We start from the raw sequence: 20,630 nt of genomic DNA on the forward strand, positions 1-20,630 counted from the left end.
CCCTGGATGGTGCAAAATCTTTCCTCCTGGGGGAGGAAGAGTAGCCACCCTTCTGACTGTTGTCATGAAGAAGTCCCCAACTCAGCCAAGGCACCCACTTGGGAGCCTGGTATTAAGGCTGTTGCCCTAGGAAACACTTTCCTCCAACTTCCTGCTGCAACAGACTTAACCTACTATCTGCCAGAGGCAGAGAGCTACTGGCACCTTCCTTGATATACCAGAATATATAGTAAGAACATAAGAACATAAGAAAATGCCATACTGGGTCAGACCAAGGGTCCATCAAGCCCAGCATCCTCTTTCCAACAGTGGGCCAATCCAGGCCATAAGAACCTGGCAAGTACCCAAAAACTAAGTCTATTCCATGTTACCACTGCTAATGGCAGTGGCTATTCTCTAAGTGAACTTAATAGCAGGTAATGGACTTCTCCTCCAAGAACTTATCCAATCCTTTTTTAAACACAGCTATACTAACTGCACGAACCACATTCTCTGGCAACAAATTCCAGAGTTTTATTGTGCGTTGAGTAAAAAAGAACTTTCTCTGATTAGTTTTAAATGTGCCCCATGCTAACTTCATGGAGTGCCCCCTAGTCTTTCTACTATCCGAAAGAGTAAAATAACCGATTCACATCTACCCGTTCTAGACCCTCTCATGATTTTAAACACCTCTATCATATCCCCCCCCTCAGTCGTCTCTTCTCCAAGCTGAAAAGTCCTAACCTCTTTAGTCTTTCCTCATAGGGGAGTTGTTCCATCCCCCTTATCATTTTTGGTAGCCCTTCTCTGTACCTTCTCCATCGCAATTATATCTTTTTTGAGATGTGGCGACCAGAATCGTACACAGTATTCAAGGTGCGGTCTCACCATGGAGCGATACAGAGGCATTATGACATTTTCCATTTTATTCATCATTCCTTTTCTAATAATTCCCAACATTCTGTTTGCTTTTTTGACTGCCGCAGCACACTGCACCGACGATTTCAATGTGTTATCCACCATGACACCTAGATCTCTTTCTTGGGTTGTAGCACCTAATATGGAACCCAACATTGTGTAATTATAGCATGGGTTATTTTTCCCTATATGCATCACCTTGCACTTATCCACATTAAATTTCATCTGCCATTTGGATGCCCAATTTTCCAGTCTCACAAGGTCTTCCTGCAATTTATCACAATCTGCTTGTGATTTTAACTACTCTGAACAATTTTGTGTCATCTGCAAATTTGATTATCTCACTCGTCGTATTTCTTTCCAGATCATTTATAAATATATTGAAAAGTAAGGGTCCCAATACAGATCCCTGAGGCACTCCACTGTCCACTCCCTTCCACTGAGAAAATTGCCCATTCAATCCTACTCTCTGTTTCCTGTCTTTTAGCCAGTTTGCAATCCACGAAAGGACATCGCCACCTATCCCATGACTTTTTACTTTTCCTAGAAGCCTCTCATGAGGAACTTTGTCAAACGCCTTCTGAAAATCCAAGTATACTATATCTACCGGTTCACCTTTATCCACATGTTTATTAACTCCTTCAAAAAAGTGAAGCAGATTTGTGAGGCAAGACTTGCCCTGGTAAAGCCATGCTGACTTTGTTCCATTAAACCATGTCTTTCTATATGTTCTGTGATTTTGATGTTTAGAACACTTTCCACTATTTTTCCTGGCACTGAAGTCAGGCTAACCGGTCTGTAGTTTCCCGGATCGCCCCTGGAGCCCTTTTTAAATATTGGGGGTTACATTTGCTATCCTCCGGTCTTCAGGTACAATGGATGATTTTAATGATAAGTTACAAATTTTTACTAATAGGTCTGAAATTTCATTTTTTAGTTCCTTCAGAACTCTGGGGTGTATACCATCCGGTCCAGGTGATTTACTACTCTTCAGTTTGTCCAATCAGGCCCTACCACATCTTCTAGGTTCACCGTGATTTGATTCAGTCCATCTGAATCATTACCCATGAAAACCTTCTCCATTACAGGTACCTCCCCAACATCCTCTTCAGTAAACACCGAAGCAAAGAAATCATTTAATCTTTCTGCGATGGCCTTATCTTCTCTAAGTGCCCCTTTAACCCCTCGATCATCTAACGGTCCAACTGACTCCCTCACAGGCTTTCTGCTTCGGATATATTTTAAAAAGTTTTTACTGTGAGTTTTTGCCTCTACAGCCAACTTCTTTATCAAATTCTCTCTTAGCCTGTCCTTATCAATGTCTTACATTTAACTTGCCAATGTTTATGCTTTATCCTATTTTCTTCTGTTGGATCCTTCTTCCAATTTTTGAATGAAGATCTTTTGGCTAAAATAGCTTCTTTCACCTCCCCTTTTAACCATGCCGGTAATCGTTTTGCCTTCTTTCCACCTTTCTTAATGTGTGGAATACATCTGGACTGTGCTTCTAGAATGGTATTTTTTAACAATGACCACACCTCTTGGACATTTTTTACTTTTGTAGCTGCTCCTTTCAGTTTTTTTCTAACAATTTTTCTCATTTTATCAAAGTTTCCCTTTTGAAAGTTTAGCACGAGAGCCTTGGATTTGCACACTGTTCCTTTTTCAGTCATTAAATCAAATTTGATCATATTATGATCACTATTGCCAAGCGGCCGCACCACCGTTACCTCTCTCACCAAGTCCTGTGCTCCACTGAGAATTAGATCTAAAATTGCTCCCTCTCTCGTCTGTTCCTGAACCAATTGCTCCATAAAGCTATCATTTATTCCATCCAGGAACGTTATCTCTCTAGTGTGACCCGATGATACATTTACCCAGTCTATATTGGGGTAATTCAAGTCTCCCATTGATGGATGTCAGGTGAGATCAACTTTCTCTCTGCCTCCATTTGCTGGTAGTGGGGACAAAGTCCACTTTGGACTAGTCTGGAAGGATAAGGAAGTTAAAATATCCTGTCTTTGTAACAAACAATATTAATACAAATATGTCTCAGGCTCAGATATTACAAAAAACATGACCAACGTGGGCCAGCTCAGTGGCATTGCTGAACACTATCATGCAGAAGAACCTGGATTCATTTCTCAGCTCAGGTCTTCCAATCTTCTAGTTGACTGGAGCTGTGGTTCTGAAAGAAACTCTAGTGCATGGCCTCTTGCCAAGAATTGTCACTGCAATAAAATGGGAAAAAATCCCCAAATATTTGTGAATGAAGACTCATGGTAACAGATCTCAGGCCTGGTTTCGAGTGAGCTGGAAGCTCAAAGCAGGAGGAAGGCGCCAGGTCAAAAAAAGGAAAGAAAATATGGATCAATCTGTAGAATATATATGTGGAAATAAACATAATTATACACACAAAACTATAAATCAGTGGCAACCTAGTTATTATCTGACACTATTTAGTAGTATCTGTATTAATATTAAGGCACTTATTTCTAAAGCAGCCAAAGTTCAACACATAGAGGTCAAAATCTTGCTCAAAGCCAACACAGGATTTCTAACCTATGAATTTTGGGCTTCCCAATACAAACTAATGCTTCCAATTTGATGCATTCCTACAAATTCCCTCAAAAAAACTTCAGCCCATATACGGTAGCTGCATATGGACATTTCCATGTAAGTCCTCAAACTACCATAGTGTGATAACACTTAACTAGCTATCAAATTCTTTTGCTTATTATCCAACTCAAATTTTAAACATTTCAACAGATCCAATCTAATTACCATTCTGCAAAAATCAAACATTCATCTTAAGTATATTCAACCGAATACATTCTCCCTACATTTCCACTCCAGAAAACTCTTCACAAATAAAACAGCAATGAACCTAAACAAGCAAAAATTATAATCAAGCTTCAAGCAAATGGATTAGCAATCAGAGTTGAAAGGAGACTACCAGGCCTAAGTGTTAGGTAGTTGTGGTCACATCATTTTTTCCTGGGAATTTATCAGGATTTATTATAAGAACAAAAACAGGATAAATTCAGTTGAAAAAAAAAATTCTCATTTTTCCAGGCAAATATCTGAGTTTATTTTGGTGGACAGAAGCCAGGATAATAGAACATCATTCTCCCACCCATCCACCCAGCAGCAACCCCATCCCTGACCTCCTGCCTAGCATGCCTATCTCTCTCTCCTCCCACCCCACCAAGAAATCTCCCTCCCTGCCCCCCGCCCCCTACACACACACACACACACACACACATACACACTCACAGCAGCATTCATCCTTACTGTTGGTGGCTCCAGGCTGCTTCCCTCTCCCTTGGCATGTTTACTGAGGCTCCCTCGCTCTGCAATACTGCACTTCTGCTTTTATGCATGACCAGGGAATCTTCCAGAAAGTGCACCTGGTGGGCAGGGCCTGCATTCATGCCACCAGAGAGCAGGCACTTTGGCAGCTTGGGGGATGACAAGGCAGGACTTGACACATGACATGGGTGGCACTGGAGGGTGAGTGCTTTTACTGGTGGAGGATGGGACTTGAAACAAAGCAGTGCTCACACTGGCTTCCAGCAGTACCTGGAGGCCTTAAAAAACACTGCATCTGCAAGCGAGCACATTTTTAATCATTCTAAAATTAGGATGAATATCTGTTGAAACCGAATATCATCTCTGGAAAAATCTGGGAATGTATGGGTGAGAATCAGTTTAAACTGAAAATGAAGGACCTTATGTATAAACTACTCTGAAAAACAGAAATAAACTGTTAAAAGCAAATTTGCTTACCATAAACGGTGTTTCCATAGATAGCAGGATGAATTAGCTATGCTGTCATAGGAACTGTCCATCAGGGCCCAGGAGGCAGAGCTTCTAAGTAGAATACAGACCTTTGCTCTGTGCGGCTGCGCGTGCCTCCCTGCTCAGAAAAACAGTGTCTCCTCAGTCTGTGATTTAGCAGTTCATGAAACATAATTTGGTGACTATCCAGTGAGGTGAGTGGGTCAGCATGGATAATTCATCCTGCTATCTACAGAAACACCCTTTACAGTAAGCAAACTTGCTTTTTCCCATTGATAGCAGGGCTGAATTAGCCATGCTGTCATGGGAGTCCTAAGCTCCCAATCACGCCCAATATGCTCATGAGGTCTGTATGCGTGATCTACAATGTGGATAGTCGGCTGTATATTCAGGCTGTCACCGTTTGCAAGATGACGCGTCCCAGTTTAGCTTCGTCTGTTGTCTGCTGATCTGAACAGTAGTGAGATGTGAACGTATGCAGCGAAGACCAAGTCGCCGCCTTGCAAATGTCTATAGGCAGTACATAACGGAGATGCGCCATTGAGGTTGACACAGCCCTCAATTGGTGTGCATTAGGATGAGACGATAATGGTAGGTTATTCTTCTGGTAGCAGAACTGAATGCATTGGGGTATCCAGCTGAATATAGTCCTTTTAGCTACCGGGAGGCCCGGAGCATTTGGGTTGAAAGAAACAAACAATTGGGACGCTCGTGTCTCCGAATGTGTTCTTTTATAATATGCCAACGCCCTTTTGCAGTCCAATGTATGTAATAACCATTCCCTCTCATTCAGATGAGGTTTGGGAAAATGTTGGTAATTCGATGGATTGGTTTAAGTGGAACTGTGTGAATACTTTCTGAAGGAAGCACTACCTTGTTATGATAAAATTGCACATTCAGTCTGTAGTGCACTCAAGCCTTGAGTTCACCGACTCTGCGCGCTGACGTTAGGGCGATGAGGAATACTACTTTCCACGTGAGGTATTTGATGTGAGCCGAGTCCTTTGGTTCAAAGGGTGCTAACATCAATTGTTCCAAAACTAAATTGAAGTTCTACGGCACCGGAGGTTTAGAAATCTGAGACCGAAAGTGGGTAAGGGCTTTAAGAAAGCGTGAAAGGATGGACGGAGATCCGCTATCACACTGAGGTGTACTCTAATAGACAAGGTTGCGAGGCCTGAGACATAATAATGAGTGAAGAAAATCCAATAAACTTTCAGGTGAGCATTCTAATGGATGTATTCCCTTAGCTGAGCACCAAGACGTAAACCTTTTCCATTTGAAGCCATAATTCTGTTTGGTAGATGGTTTCTGTGATTCAAGACGTATACTCCGTGCAGACAAGGAGATTCCTTGTTCCGTTAAGAGGAGCCACTCAGTCTCCACGCTGTCAAGTGTAGGGAGCTGTGCATTGGGTGCAGTAAGGTCCCTTCCTCCTGCGTTAAGAGATCTGCGCGATCTGGTAGTAATATTGGATCTGCTACTGATAGATGTAGTAGGTGTACCACGTTTATCGGGGCCACGCCGGTGCTATTAAGATTAACTGAGCTGCATCCCTTATGCATTTTTGCAATGTTCTTGTTATGAGGGGTATTGGAGGAAACGCATATATAACAGGTTCCGTCCATGGCAGGAGGAACGCGCCATTTGATATTCGCTGGCCCGCACAGAGCAAAACCGAGGGACTCTCGCATTGAGCTCTGTGGCAAAAAGGTTCATCGCTGGCTTCCCCCATTCCTGGAAGAGTGTGTCCACTACTTGCTGATTGAGTGTCCACTCGTGAGGGTAGAATATGCGGCTTAGGCGGTCAGCTCGAGTGTTGATGGCTCCCGGCAGGTACGTCGCTTGAAGATGTATTGAGTGATGAGACGCGTGATCTAGAACCTGAAGGGTTTCCTTGCAGAGGGACCAGGAACTGGACCCTCCTTGTTTGTTGATGTAGAATATTGCTACCTGATTGTCAGTGTAGACCATTACCCGCTGTCCTTTTAAGTGTGGAAGGAATGTTTGGATAGCGTTCTTTACTGCTCTGAATTCTAGGAGATTGATCTGCAGGCATTGCTCTCGTGGGGACCATAGACCTTGGGTCTGTAGTTGGTCCAAATGAGCTCCCCAGCCCTTGCGAGAGGCATCGGTAGTAAGAAATACGCTGAGAGGGGGTGACCTGAACAGTGCTCCTTTCTTGAGAGTCGGTTCCTTGAGCCACCACGCTATATCTTGCAGCATGGCCCGAGTCAAACTCACCCGCGACGTTAATGGTTGTGAGTGCTGCCTCCATTGTCGTTTGAGTCCCCACTGTAGACAATGCATGTGTAGTCTCGTGTTGGGAACAGTATGAATAGCTGCTGCCATGTGCCCGAGTACGGTGAGGATCTGCCGTGCTGAAGGCTTCTTGAGGAATTGGATGGCCCGAAAGAGACGTCACATTTCTAGTCTCCGATCTTGCGGCAAGAAAGCTTTGGTACGTATCATGTCCAGAAACGCTCCAATGAATTGAAGAGATTGTGTCGGGTTCAAATTGGATTTCTGATAATTGACTACAATTCCCAAACTGTTCAGACATTGAAAGGTGAAGGTAACTTGAGAATTTGCGGTTTGGACGCCACTATGAGCCAGTCGTCCAGGTATGGAAAGATTTTGATGCCCTGCTGGCGGAGATGCGCCACCACCACTGCCATACACTTGGTGAAAACCCTGGGGACTGCTGAGAGTCCGTAGGGTAGTACTCTGTATTGATAATGCTGTTCCCGAAATTGGAAGGAGAGATACTGCCACGAAGAGTGGTGTATCGGAATATGGGTGTAGGCATCCTTCAAATTTATCGAGCACATCAAATCCTTGGGTTGAAGAAGTGGTAAGATGGTTTTTAGTGATACCATTTTGAACTTCTCTTTGACTAGGTGTTTGTTCAACTCTCGTAGATCCACAAATCGGTCGCTGCCCACTGGTTTTCTTGAGAATTAGGAAATAAGGTGAATAGAATCCCTTGTTGCGAGCATGTGTTGGAATTTTTCTTATCGCTTGCTGCTGGAGTAGTGACAAAATTTCCTGTGCCAACTGAGTCTGATGATTTTGACCTCGGTTGACAAACAGATGTGGCAGATTGGGTTTGTTGTTGAAACTGAGTTGATACCCTTGTCTTATTTCTAGAACCCATAGATCTGGGGTGATAGTCTCCCAGCATGGTAGGCACAATGTAATTCTGCCTGGTGGGTTTAGTGGCAGTGATGATGGCATCTGCATTAAAACGATGGGGTCATTTTGGATGTCGTCTGAGGTTGTTGTGCCCGAGTTCTCTGCAGTCTCTGTCTACCCCTTCTAGATTGAAGAGGTTGAGGTGCCGCCCACTGTGGTGGATTGTAAGAAGCAGGCCTATATTGCTGGTATTGCCTAAAGGGTAGACGATGATATGGTTGTCTGTGGGTAGAAGTATAGTACCTGCGCTGCGTGGCTAAGGACAATGGCTGGGTCAATGATTGGACAGCAACTGCCTGGTCTTTTAAATTTGCCATAGTCTCCTGGAACCAGTCCCTGAAAAGATTCTCCCCCTTGCATGGCAAATTTGCCAGCCGCTCGTGAAGATCTTCTCTGATGGCACTGGAGCAGAGCCAGGCCATTCGTTGGGCGGCAATGACCAAGGCTGACGTGCGAGATGAAGATTCGAATGCCTCGTAAACCGTTCGGAGAAGGTGTCGAATGCCTTCTTCCATTTTCTGAATAGACTGGGTTATTGCAGAAGGCGACGATTCCAGAGTAGGCAGTGCCAACTTTAGTGTTTGTAGAGTTTCATAAAAATATTGAACCAGGTAGAACTGGTGTTGACTTATGCGGGAAGATAGCATTGATGACTGATACGCTCTTTTCCCAAAGTCATCTAGGAGTCGTTGCTCTTTCCCTGGAGGTGCAGATGCATGTAGTTTAGAACATTTGGCTCGCTGCATCGCAGATTCTACGACCAGTGAAGAGTGTGGTAGTCATGGAGTAGAATAGAATTGTGATTTTTGCATTCTAAATTTAAGATCAGTCTTTCTGGAGACTGGCCGGGATAGTGTAGGGAGTTTCCCACAATTTTTCCAGGACAGACTCCAATACCTTGTGGGATGGAAGTGAGGTGGGTTCAGCTGGCACGTCAAACATCTTCAGCAGACCAAGCGTTTCTGCCCTAGGATCCGGTACCTTTTGGACTTCCAGGTTAAGAAGTGTCCCTATTTTATCCAGGAATATGGGATAAGACAGGTCCTCCGGGGACGAATACGGTTCAGGTGTGTCCTCCGGCGGGTCCGATGGGTATCCCGCGGACGATGTGGGTGATGACTGAGGGGAATCCGAATCTGCCATTGTTGGTGATTGTCCCCTAATCGACTGTGTGGTCGAATGGTGGGAAGGAACTGGTGGCGAGGGGTTCCTTGGCTGCTCCGGAGATGACTGAGGGTGAGGCGAAGCTGGTGCACTACTCGTTGGAGATGGAGGGAGTGTGAATGTGGACTGCAGCATTTCAAAGAAGTCCAATAGGGCAGACGAGAGTTGTGAAAAAGCCTCTTGTGTTTGTGGTGGCATCTTTGGCTTCACCAGTTTCATTGTTTGAGACAGTGACTTGTATCCCATGCTCAAAACGTTATCTGGCCCCATAGTAGGACTCAAGTGGGATTGCCCATGATCTGATATCTTCCTTCTCTTTCGGAATGGCTCCCATGGTCCTGTATCATCAGTTCTATGGTGAGATACTGAAGAAGGAGGAGGAGGATGAAACCCTGATGTACTCCTCAGATTGCACTGTCGACCAATGGTAGCTCTCACTTCTGGGAGATATGGAGTGTTCAGAGAAGTGTGGGCTAGGGAGCCGCATGTCCCGATGCTACGAGGTGTAAATTGATCCCCTTCGTGGGGATGGGGAAGACTGTGGGTTGCTTCCAGTCGACCTCACTCTGGGCTTCTCTTTCCTATACTCATGCTCCGAGCAGGTTTCACTACTGGAAAGATGAGTAGAGACGTATGTCAATTTTGGCTTTGCGTGCATCTATTTGGCGCCCCAAGCATCGGTGTGGATGCTACATGCGTCGGTTTAGACTTTGTATGCATCGGTTTGGATACAGTAGGCGTCGCCATTGACGCTTGCATCGTTGAATGCGTCAAATGTTTTGTCTGCGCCAATCCTGGCGCCGATGAGGTTTTGTGTCTCTGTTGTCTGTGACGTATGTTTCGATGGCGTCGACAACACCCCTGCGGAGCTATTCGACGCAGGTCTGGGTAAGTCACCCGCGCCGCACTTCATGGACTCTTGCGCTTGACGCATTAATCCTTATCCCGCTGAGTCGTGCGAGTCACGGCTTTGACTCCGGGTTTGGTCTTCTCCGACTGATGCCACCCTTCTTACTTTCAGGGTCCTCTGCTTAGTGGGCCCCGGAGACGAGTGAGCCTCTGAGGTAGGGCATACGATCCCGATTTTGCCTCACGAAGTGCTTGAATTTTTTGGGCCCTCTGACGCCGGGCTCGCAGCGACATGCTACCACAGTACTTACATGTGGCTTGCTGATGATCTGGCCCAAGGCACCGATAGCAGCGATCATGTCCGTCTGTGATGGACATGATTTTGCCACAATCGCAGGGTTTGAACTCTGAGGGCCTCGGATCCGGTATTCTGGACATTTGTCTGTTTCTTATACAGCCTGAAGAGAAACAAAGCCCTGCGTGCGATCCCACGCGCAGAAAAAACAGACTGAGGAGAGACTGTTTTTCTGTGCGGGAAGCCATGCGCAGCCGCACAGAGCAAAGCTCTGTATTAGAAGCTCCGCCTCCTGGACCCTGATGGACAGTTCCCATGACAGCATGGCTAATTCAGCCCTGCTATCAACAGGAAAAGTTGTAGTCTTCACCTCCACTGAACAATGTTACTGAAGAGTCAGTTTTGATTCCTGAGAGGGTGGTGGCCATCTGGAACAGACTTTCAGCAGGGATTGTAGGAGTCATACAGTAGCAGAATTAAAGAATGCATGGAAAAGATATGAACAGAAGAGGGAGGAAGACAATCAGAGATCAAGATAGACCCATGACTGCACAGCAGACAGGTACAAATGGGCAGACTGTATGGACTAAATGGACTTTTCTGCCAACATCTTTTATGATTCCTTCTGTCTTTAGTCAAAAGCATCAAATCCCATACTATCACAATAATAATACCCAGTAGACTTAGGTGTGTGTGTGTAGCAGGTTCTGGAGGGAATTGCAGTCTATGGCCCTTCTGCCAAAGAGTGCTGCCATAGTGGCCCAGCTAAGTTGGGAATAAGGATGTAAATATCTTTTAAAAAAGTGTTAAACCATTTAAGCTTCCAAAAAGATAGAGGAAGAGCCACTTGCAACTGCATGAAGAGGGGGAGAGGAAAGGAAATATTTCTTAAAAGAGAGGGTATGGATGCATGGAACAGCCTCCCTGTGGATTTGGTGGAGACAAAGACAGTATCTGATTTCAAGAAATCACGGGATAAACACAGGGGATCTCTGAAAGGAGTGATAGGAATTGTATGCTGAATTAGTTTGCGTGGATGGGCAGACTAAAGCCGTCAAAGGATCTTTTTCTGCCATCACATTTCTAAGGTTCTATATTTCTATGTAAATAGAACATGCATGTTTGTTTGTTTTAACAGATCAGTATTTTCTGACACTGCTGCAATGAGCCAAAGATAGTCTCAACTTGATCAGTGGCTGACTTACAGGTTCCCCTTTTATGGTGTGCTGTGCAGCTCCCCATCCTGGGGTGCTGGGCTGCTACTGGCCAGCCTGTGGAGCATGCAAATATATCAGGATGGTGGTGGGAAGTGTATGAGAATGTCAAGGCCCCTTTTCCTTAGATTACTCCACAGTGTTTATGTCCTTTCACCCTCATTCCAGAGCCTCCTTTCCTTTGAAAGAGGCTCACCTCCTCTCTATGGAAACTGATGTATTCCAATGTTTCTATCATATATCCCTTATCCCGCCTTCTAGAGTGTAGATGTTTAGATCTTTAAGTCTGTCCCCAGATGCTTTAGAATAGGGATTACTAACATTTCAGAAGCCACCCTCTGGACCAACTTCAACCAGTTTATATCCTTTTGAAGGTGCTGTCTCCAGAACTACACACAGCATTCCAAATGACATCTCACCAAGGACTTAAGGGCAATATCACCTTTTTTCTGCCAACTATTCCTCTCAGTATGCAACCAAGCATCTTTCTGGTTTTTGCAGTCACACTATACACCTGTTTGGCCATCTTAAGATCATCAGATACAATGACTTCCAGATCCAGCTCTTTTTTTTTGTACTTAGAAGAATTTCAGCCCTTATACCAGGGGTGATCAAACCAGTCCTTGGGGCTCCCACCAGCCAGTCAGGTTTTCAGAATATCCCTAATGAATATGCATGAGATTTGCATGCACTACCTCCTATGCATGCAAATATGTCATGCATATTCATTAGGGATATCCTGAAAACCTGACTGGCTGGGGAGCCCCCCCAAGGACCAGTTTGAGCACTCCTCCCTTATACTGTAGCTCCCTTTTTTTTTTTTTTGCATCCTAAATGTATAATGCTGTATTTTTTAGCATTAAATCTTAAGCTACCAGAACCTCGAGCCTTACCAGATCCCTTCTCAATTTTTCAACATCTTCCTGGCTGTCTACCCAAATGCAGGTTTTTATATCAATAGCAAAAAGACAAAACCTTTCCCGACAATCCTTCCGCAATGACACTCAGGAAAATGTTGAATCAGTCCAAGAACCAATCTCTGAGATACTAGTAATGCTCCATTTACCACTAAGCTTTGTCACCTCCCACTCAATCAGTTTCTAACCCAGTCAGTCACTCTGGGGTCCATACTAAGAGCACTCAATTTATTTATAAGTCATCTATGTGGAACCATATTGAAGGTCTTACTGAAATCCAAGTATGTTACATTTTGCACTTTCCCCTGATCCACTTCTCTGGCACCCAATCAAAAGATACTAGATTCGTCTGACAAGAGCTACTTCTGGTAAAAATCAGGCTGTCTCAAATCTTGCAAGCCACTTGATTCCAAAAACTGCACTATCCTGTTTAGCAGTGATTCCATTCATTTGCTCACCATAGAGGTTAGACTAACTGACCTCTAGTTCCCGGCTTCTCCTTATTTCCAATTTTTGTGATTAAGTACCAAATATGCCTGTGTCCAGTCCTCCAAAACGATTCCAGACTAAAGAAGCACTGAAAAGGTCAGCCAGTGGAGTTGCCAGAACTTCTCTAAGTTCCCTTAATATCACTGGATGCCACCTGACCCATCACTTTATCTACTTCTAGTTAGTTCCTCACAAAAGATAGTTCTGCTCCTGGTCCTTATCCTTCCACAGTGAACACTAAATAGAAATATTTGTTAGCAATTTTGTTTTCCTTATCAGCCTCTACGTATTCCTCTCCGTCAACTCTGGATCTCACAATGTCACTTCTGCACTTCCTTCTATCACTAACATATCTAAAAAAAAATGTTGTTCCCCTGTTCTATCAAATTTGCTATTTTTTCTGCCATTCGCATCTTTACATTTCTAACTACTTTCCCAGTTTCCTTTAGCTTTTCTAGATATTGCTAGTCTTCCTCTTTCTACAATCTCTTGTAGTTTATAACATAGTAAACATAGTAACATAGTAATGACGGCAGAAAAGAACCAAATGATCCATCCAGTCTGCCCAGCAAGCTTCTTATTTCAGACAGTGCTGCTTGACGTGCTTTGCTTATGGACTTGGACCTCTGCTTTTTCCTTTAACAGAACCCTAGACCATAAAAGCCAGGGCCCATGTTATCATCTGAATCTAGTTCTTCTTACACCCCCACCCACACTGCTGTCAAAGCAGAGAGCGATGTTGTAGTGTCAAAAGCATCAAGGCTTATTGTTTTAAGGGTAGTAATTGCTGCTGCTCCGTACAGGTTACCCCCACGCTTATCAGTTTCCCAGACAGTAAATGATCGCTAATCTTTTTTCCTTAGCTTCTCAGCTATTCCTCTAATAAAGCCTCTTTTTCCTTTATTTACTTTCATAACAAAAAGGTTAGTTGTCCTTATAACTCCTTTTAGTTTGCCCACTGCTCTTCTACTTCCCCTAGATTTTCCCATCCAGCTAACATTTAATATTTTACTTCTCTATTGAAAGAAATTATAAAAATAATGGGAACACCCACCCAGTAGCCACACTATGCTAATAGAATTCAATTCTGATGATCAGGAATTCAAAAATTCCTCCAGTACTTATGCAATTGCCATGTACTTATCTCCACTCCACAAATAATTTGTTGGGTAGGTTGTTATTTTGGGAGAAGGACGAGATGGTGAGTACATTTCTCACAAATGTACTCCCCCACGCCAATGGAGCTCTATCTCTCCTCCACATCACATAAATGTGATCATCTCTCCTTGCTGCAACTCTCCCATTCTCTTCCTCTAGCCCCCACCCCTGCTGCTATAGCTCTCTCTCTCCTCTTCAAGGCTGTTACTGCTCTCATCCTCCACGCTAAAAGCACATCCCTACACATGCAGGTGAAAACCCCTGTCTCCATCCTGGACCCCCCCTCCCCAAATCTGGCCAAAGCCACCAATGCCTCAAACCGAAGCTGCCATCACCACTGCCCTCCTGAGATCCAGGCCAAAACTACTGCCTCCTTTTTGGACTGACTGGACCAAAAAAGCCCCCACCTCCCTCCCAGGTTGAAGATGTCTCAAGCTACCAATTATATCTTGCTAGCCATAAAATTCTATTTCCCCTATGAGAACAGATTTGCAAAGTTCTACTTATTGAGCTAGAAGACCAAAAAGAATAGGAGGAAAATGTCAGTCAAAAAAAGGTTTCCTTAAACTTAATGGGCCTGATATACTATAGAGTTTATCCCATTTTCGTCTCTATGGGACCTCTTAAATTATAGAGCAATGCAAGAGATAAGTGAATCAATTCACTTTTTTGTATAAGAAATACAAACTGCTATAAAATCATTACTTTTTATAATTACAGTATTTTGGGATGAATTTTCAAAATGTTACACATTAACATCTATTCATGTATCCCGTATTTTATAAAAGTTGAAAATGTATATTTTCACTTTCACACGCACATATACATGTATAAAAAAAGGAGCAGTCTAGACACATTCCAACATTTATGCGCATTTTTATTTTAAAAGACACGCAGATTTGCCAACTTATAGGGGCAGAGTTTCAAAGGATTACGAGTGTTACTTACACGCATAACCACGAAAACCCTGCTCCTGCCCGCGCCGAGCCTAGGGTCACACGTATGTTCCGGGGCTTTGAAAAAGGGATGGGAAGGGGGCGTGGCGCCGGTCCAGGGACCTGCCGGCACTGAGGGATGGTGCGCTGGCAGCCGGCGCTCGCAAGATACGCCTGCCTAAATAATTGAAACAAGGTGGGGGGGAGCGGAAGAAAAGTTCCCTCTGAGTGGCCTTGGAGGGAGCGGGGAAAGCCATTGGGGCTCCCCTAGGGCTCAGCGCGTGCAAGGTGCACATGTGAGCAACCCCTTGCGCACATTGACCCTGGATTTTATAATATGTGCGCGGCAGCACGCACATGTTATAAAATTGGGTGTACGTTTTTGCGCGCCGGGCAGTGCGCACAAATGTATCCCCCACACGCAGATTTTAAAATCTGCCCTTAATTTTACACCTAATTATCTGGCATAAATGATATTTAAAGTGTTTATTGTGAAGTACTGACTGGATGGGAGGTCTGGGTTAAGTGGGGGGAGTTCAGGCCGAAGAACCAAGAGAAGTCTGGGCAACTGGTGAACTAACTGGTAAAACTGGTAATTTCCTTTAAAATATGCCGATTTACAGAAGTCCTTTATTTTTGCACGTACAATAATACAATTTTTAAAACAGGTAGGAAGAGTACACATTCCATGTATTGAAATATGTTCTTTCAATGCACTGCATGTATTTTATTTTATTTTATTTAATATCTTTTATATACCGACGAACGTTGGGAACATCTCATCGGTTTACAGAGAACAGAACTTAGCAACAGGCGTGTATTCGCGTGTATGCCTACATACATACATACATATGTTGCTGGGTTGAGATATATGTATTTTATAAAACCCAGATATACATGCAAGTTATAAAATACTAGCGTAGATCTGTTCGCAGCAATATACACATGTATATACCACCGCACTTATTTGTTTGAAAGTTATTCTCCCTATGTTTAGTGAATATACAGTATTCTTTTACTTCTATAACAGAGAAAGCATACTAAGAACAATTCATCCAGAAGGTAATTTACAAACCAGACTCTTCCCTCATCTATGTGCAATAGTTTACCAATTATCTACACAAAGCAAGAATTTTTAGTTGTTGCTAATAATGCTGTAATCTAATAGTGGCTTATCTTGTGCATAGCTTCGGCCCAGAAGCAAAATAGTATAGTAAGAACGCATAATTGTCTTAGTTCAGGTGTCTGTAGTCATCAACACGATTTTTATGGCATTAAAACAAGCTGCCTTTTGTAACAATTTCTCCTCTCTTTTTATTTTTCAATTTTCACTTCAGTTTAATAAATCAGTCAACAATTATTACCATAAATAAAATATTAACACATAACAACTTTATGCATTTTAGAAAATGTTTCCCACAACTTTAGAGATTCATCATAGCACAGGAACCCATGTCCACCTTATTTACAAAGGTCAATGTATGGTAATTTTGTAAACTATGAAATGTAAATCGCCTTCTTTTCTTCCTTGCCTAAAGGAATCTAAGTGTTAAATCACGCTTTATACTCATCAAGCAGATCCATATCTTCGTTTCACGCCTCATTTCAACAATCCACATTTGAGGGAACAATAGAAGTGTCAGGAAAACCTCCAGAAGCAACATAAAGTAGCAGGAATGTGACCCAGTCGACTCCCGCCATGTTAGCAACAACAAACGGCCTCAATCTCATTCCCAATAAAGCAAAACATTACTGTAGCAGCTACAGTGTGGAGCGTAAAATCAATATCAGCACACATACAACAAAATTAGAAGGGATCGCCGACCCTTTATTCTGCCCGGTGTAGCTGATTCTCTTAGACTTATCCGATTTCAAAGAGTATGTATCCGTGTTATGTACACACGAGGTCTGTTTTACATTCAGCTGTCCTTGCTAAGCCCCGCCAGCAGTTTTCTTATCCGTCTTCCTAATGCATAGATAAGGAAATGGATCCCAAGAAACGAAGCGCTTGGGCCTCTCTCTTTTTATCTCTGCAAACGCTTCCAGACAACAACCACAACCAAAGATGCGCTCATCCCTCCAGCACATTGAACTTATTCACTACAGAGGCTCCCTGCCCCTAGCCCTTTACCCTATATACCAGATTCCTACCCTTCCCAAATACAGAGGACTCCTGTCCTGATTTCACTCCCCCCCCAAAAAAAAGCCTTTCCTGTAAAACTCCAAAGAGGGATAACGGCCTAACTGGACAACAACAGAGACAGCAAAACGAGGCCTAGCGCCCCAAAACTCCGCCAGGGGGGACAGACCCTATTGTCTGGTTTTAGCCTCCCTTTGGCTGTTCGCAGACCCCCTGTGCCCTCTAAAGAGGCCTCTCCGTTCCTCTACAGGCGAGAGTGGTGCCGGCTCCTGAAAACGCGAGAGAACACACAAAAAAAAAACCCATCCCCTCACTTACAAGCGAGGAAACCTCGCCACCCAACACAAGGCTCACCTGTCTGCGACACGCTGCGAACTCGATCCGACGGCGCCTCCTAGACAGCGATTATTGTAGTTTTATTATTTTTGTGTGTCGTTGTTTCTATCCCGGTGTAATAATCCTCGCTCGCTCCCCCCCTCCCCCCACCCGTCTTCATCCACACGCGCCGTCGGACACACACTACTAAGGGGGGGGCGCGCGAGCTCGCTCGGGGACTGTTGCAACGCCGTCTGCCAGCCCTAGAACCGCTGCCAGCTTCGCGCCGCCGGCTAAGTGCGACACTGCGGCGGGAGCGCGGGCGCGCGCGCTCCCGAGCTGCAGTTCCTTTCCTCCCCTGCCCTCGGCTCCAGCGCGGCTCGCGCCGGCCCCCGTCTCAACTTGCGCGTGCCCATGTGAACGCGCTCGCGCGCGCGCGCGAGACCGTTTAGCTTCTGTGTCGTCTTCGGTCAAGCGAGGGAGGTCAGTGCTGATGGTGCAGCAGCATCAGCGGCAAAAGGAGGGGAGAGGGGGGGAGAGATGGGCTCTTGGCTCCCCTCTTGTTTTTCACGCCAAACCAACAAGGAAACTGTGAATTCTCCATGCTGCCTAATGTCCTTCTTTTCTATAGAAAACTACCCGGCCCTCTGATGCATTGGACACCTTTATTTATTTCATTTATATTCTGCTCTTCAGGCACTTAAGGTAGACTCAAAATATGGGGTTGAATTAGCACAAAATTGGAACTTATGAGCAGTAAGTTAAAGGTTCAACTCTAACTACTGTCGGTTTGCATAGCTTTCGTAAATATTTATAATTCGATTATCTTTAAAAAAAAATAAAAATCTATCAAAAATAAGAGTAATGTAAGGTGTAATCTGTGCAAATTTTGATAGATTTCTTTCATAATTTTTTTAAGTTAATCAAATTAGGAATGTTTATGAAAAGTGCAGGTACAGTCAGTAGCTAGGGTTAAAGCCTTTATGGTTGGTGCTATACCAGTTCAACCCCTTCTTGTGTCTTTGGTACAGAAATGTGCACACTATCTAAAATGTTCAGAATTTCTGTGTAATAAATACATTATTAAACATTAGAGACATTTTTACCTATATAGAAAATTAGGCAAGAAGTAGACCGATGGCAAGAAAGCTTAACAAATGCTTGATGTTGGGGCTGGTCCAGTAGGAAGATCCAGATTTGATGTCCAAGCTGGCCATTTGCTCCCCAGGCCACCTGAGGATGGCATTGCTGGCAGAGGCAGCATTCACAGCCCTTGGAGTGGCAGGGGGTGGGGGGAGGGAGGGAGAGTCCTAGCCATTGCGCTCAGTAGTGTCATCTACTTCCTAGAACTAAAGTGCAAGCGGGTCAGGTTCCAGAGGAAATCATGGTTTGTGGCTTCCAACCAACACCATAGTGGCTTGGGTAGGAAAGGTAATAAAATAGGGGAGATATCCAGGATAGTTGACAACGAAGGCTCATGTGTTGCTGTCCAATAGAAGCCATTTTCTTTATGAGATCATAATGTGCTCTGAACTACCTGAGATTTCAACCTTACTGAATTGAGCTGGCCTTTGTGTCAGAGGTGTTGAGGGCACATGGCAAATGTGAGCCAGAGCTCATAAGATGCTCTACTATCTCTGGCACAAATTTGAATGAAATTGGATGAATGGTTCAAAAGCTATTGGGGGGGGGGGGGAGGAGGGGTTAGCAGCAGACACAGACCCCAGACTTGGTGATCCTATTAGGTCAGTTTCCCGGTAGAAAACTACATAAACACTCTGGGGGTCATTTTCAAAGGAGTTACGCATGTAAATGTGACATACTATCGTAGCAATTTTCAAAAGCTATTTACTCGAGTAAAGTGCACTTACTTGAGTAAATCCTATGGACAATTCAATGGCATATCTTGTAGCAATTTTGAAAAGCCCACTTACTTGAGTAAAGTGTATTTACTGGAGCAAAAACCAGTTTTGCTCGAGTAAATGCTTTTTAAAATCTACCCCTATATGCACAGTTCTTAAAATGGGAACGGGTTTTCTTTTGTTCTGCCTTGTTCCTTTGAAGATAGCGGTACCTTGTAATCCACCCACAAAATAATTAAAGATGTTGTTGCCTTGGTTATGCAGAATATTCTAAGTGACTGGAAAGACTACACATTTCATTTGAGTTGCAAAGAGGATGGACAAGGCAATAACCAAAAAAAAAAGTAAATCTACAAATAATAATCACAACAATGACTGGATTAAAGTAAATTGTAAAATTCCCTGACTACTTGCAAATGAATGATAGCACCAGATCCCAGGCCCTGGATCCAATTGAGCTGAAAGCACAGGAGAAGAGAAGGAAACTACCAGATAAAAAAGATCACATGTGAAAGGATAACTACACTATCATAATTAATGCCCTTCATCGTGTTTATAAGTCCTATTTCAATTGGATAATGGTATCCTTTGCTAGTGTCTCGAGTATGTGATACATTTATGATTCTAAATACTTCAGACCTAATAGCAATTATTGTTCTTGAAAAGATGTTTATTCATGAGCTTACAGACCACTTAAGTCCCTGATTTTGACTTTATTTTTTATTTAAATCTGTTGACCAGGAAAGCCAGATTAAGGGCCTGATTCCCAGAACAGTAACCTTAAAACGAGCATGGAATTTTAAATTGTTTGCACAAGTGTGTGAGTATAATATAAAATACTCCAGGCACGCACATGTGGGCTCCTAATTTTAAGTGGTTACATGAGGAAACGTTATTCGCATATCTTTCCTTAGGACTCATCAGCTTTTACATGTGTAAAACATGCATGCGTGAAGGAAATAACCAGTGTAATCCAGAACCCTTTTTGGGTTACTAATAGGTCTTGCAACAGTCTAGTGCAGTTAGGGAAATAATTAGGGGAGTACCCATTCATAGACAGTCCTGCCACTGGCAGAGCTGTAATGGATATACTTGGTCCTGAGGTTTTATAGCAGACCTCTGCAATAGGAGATGGGGGCAGTATTATTTGGAAGTTCTAGATTCTCTAGAAAGAGGTGGTAATTTTCCTCTGTTTGAATTTTAGGCCTACCTGGAGCCTCAGACATCTTCCAAGACCCCTCTAGGATAGGTCATAGAGCTCCCCTGCTATTCTCTCCACACAAGGTTCAGAGGGGTTGCCGTGGGACTATTTTTTGGATTTTGAACCTTATTTGTGAGGAGCCCTGCTGGAGGCCTAGGCCTTTCCAAAGCCAGGAAATGGAGAACCTTGTGCCGAAGA

At 43.7% G+C, this 20,630-nt stretch overlaps 1 protein-coding gene across 4 annotated transcripts in view; it reads right to left on the reverse strand.

Annotated features, from left to right (window-relative positions):
* The window catches only part of SIAH1 (siah E3 ubiquitin protein ligase 1), a 65,826-nt gene extending 48,184 nt beyond the window's left edge, over positions 1–17,642 (reverse strand). For 3 of the 4 annotated variants that reach the window (XM_029608485.1, XM_029608480.1, XM_029608483.1), the window contains exon 1: positions 17,409–17,642. The gene's annotated coding sequence lies outside the window, so the exon portion shown is untranslated. The remainder of the gene's footprint in view (positions 1–17,408) is intronic. The other variant, XM_029608482.1, reaches the window with a different exon arrangement.
* Positions 17,643–20,630: the final 2,988 nt, after the last annotated feature.

Source organism: Rhinatrema bivittatum, chromosome 7, assembly GCF_901001135.1.
Source record: "Rhinatrema bivittatum chromosome 7, aRhiBiv1.1, whole genome shotgun sequence".
Taxonomy (NCBI): Eukaryota; Metazoa; Chordata; class Amphibia; order Gymnophiona; family Rhinatrematidae; genus Rhinatrema; species Rhinatrema bivittatum.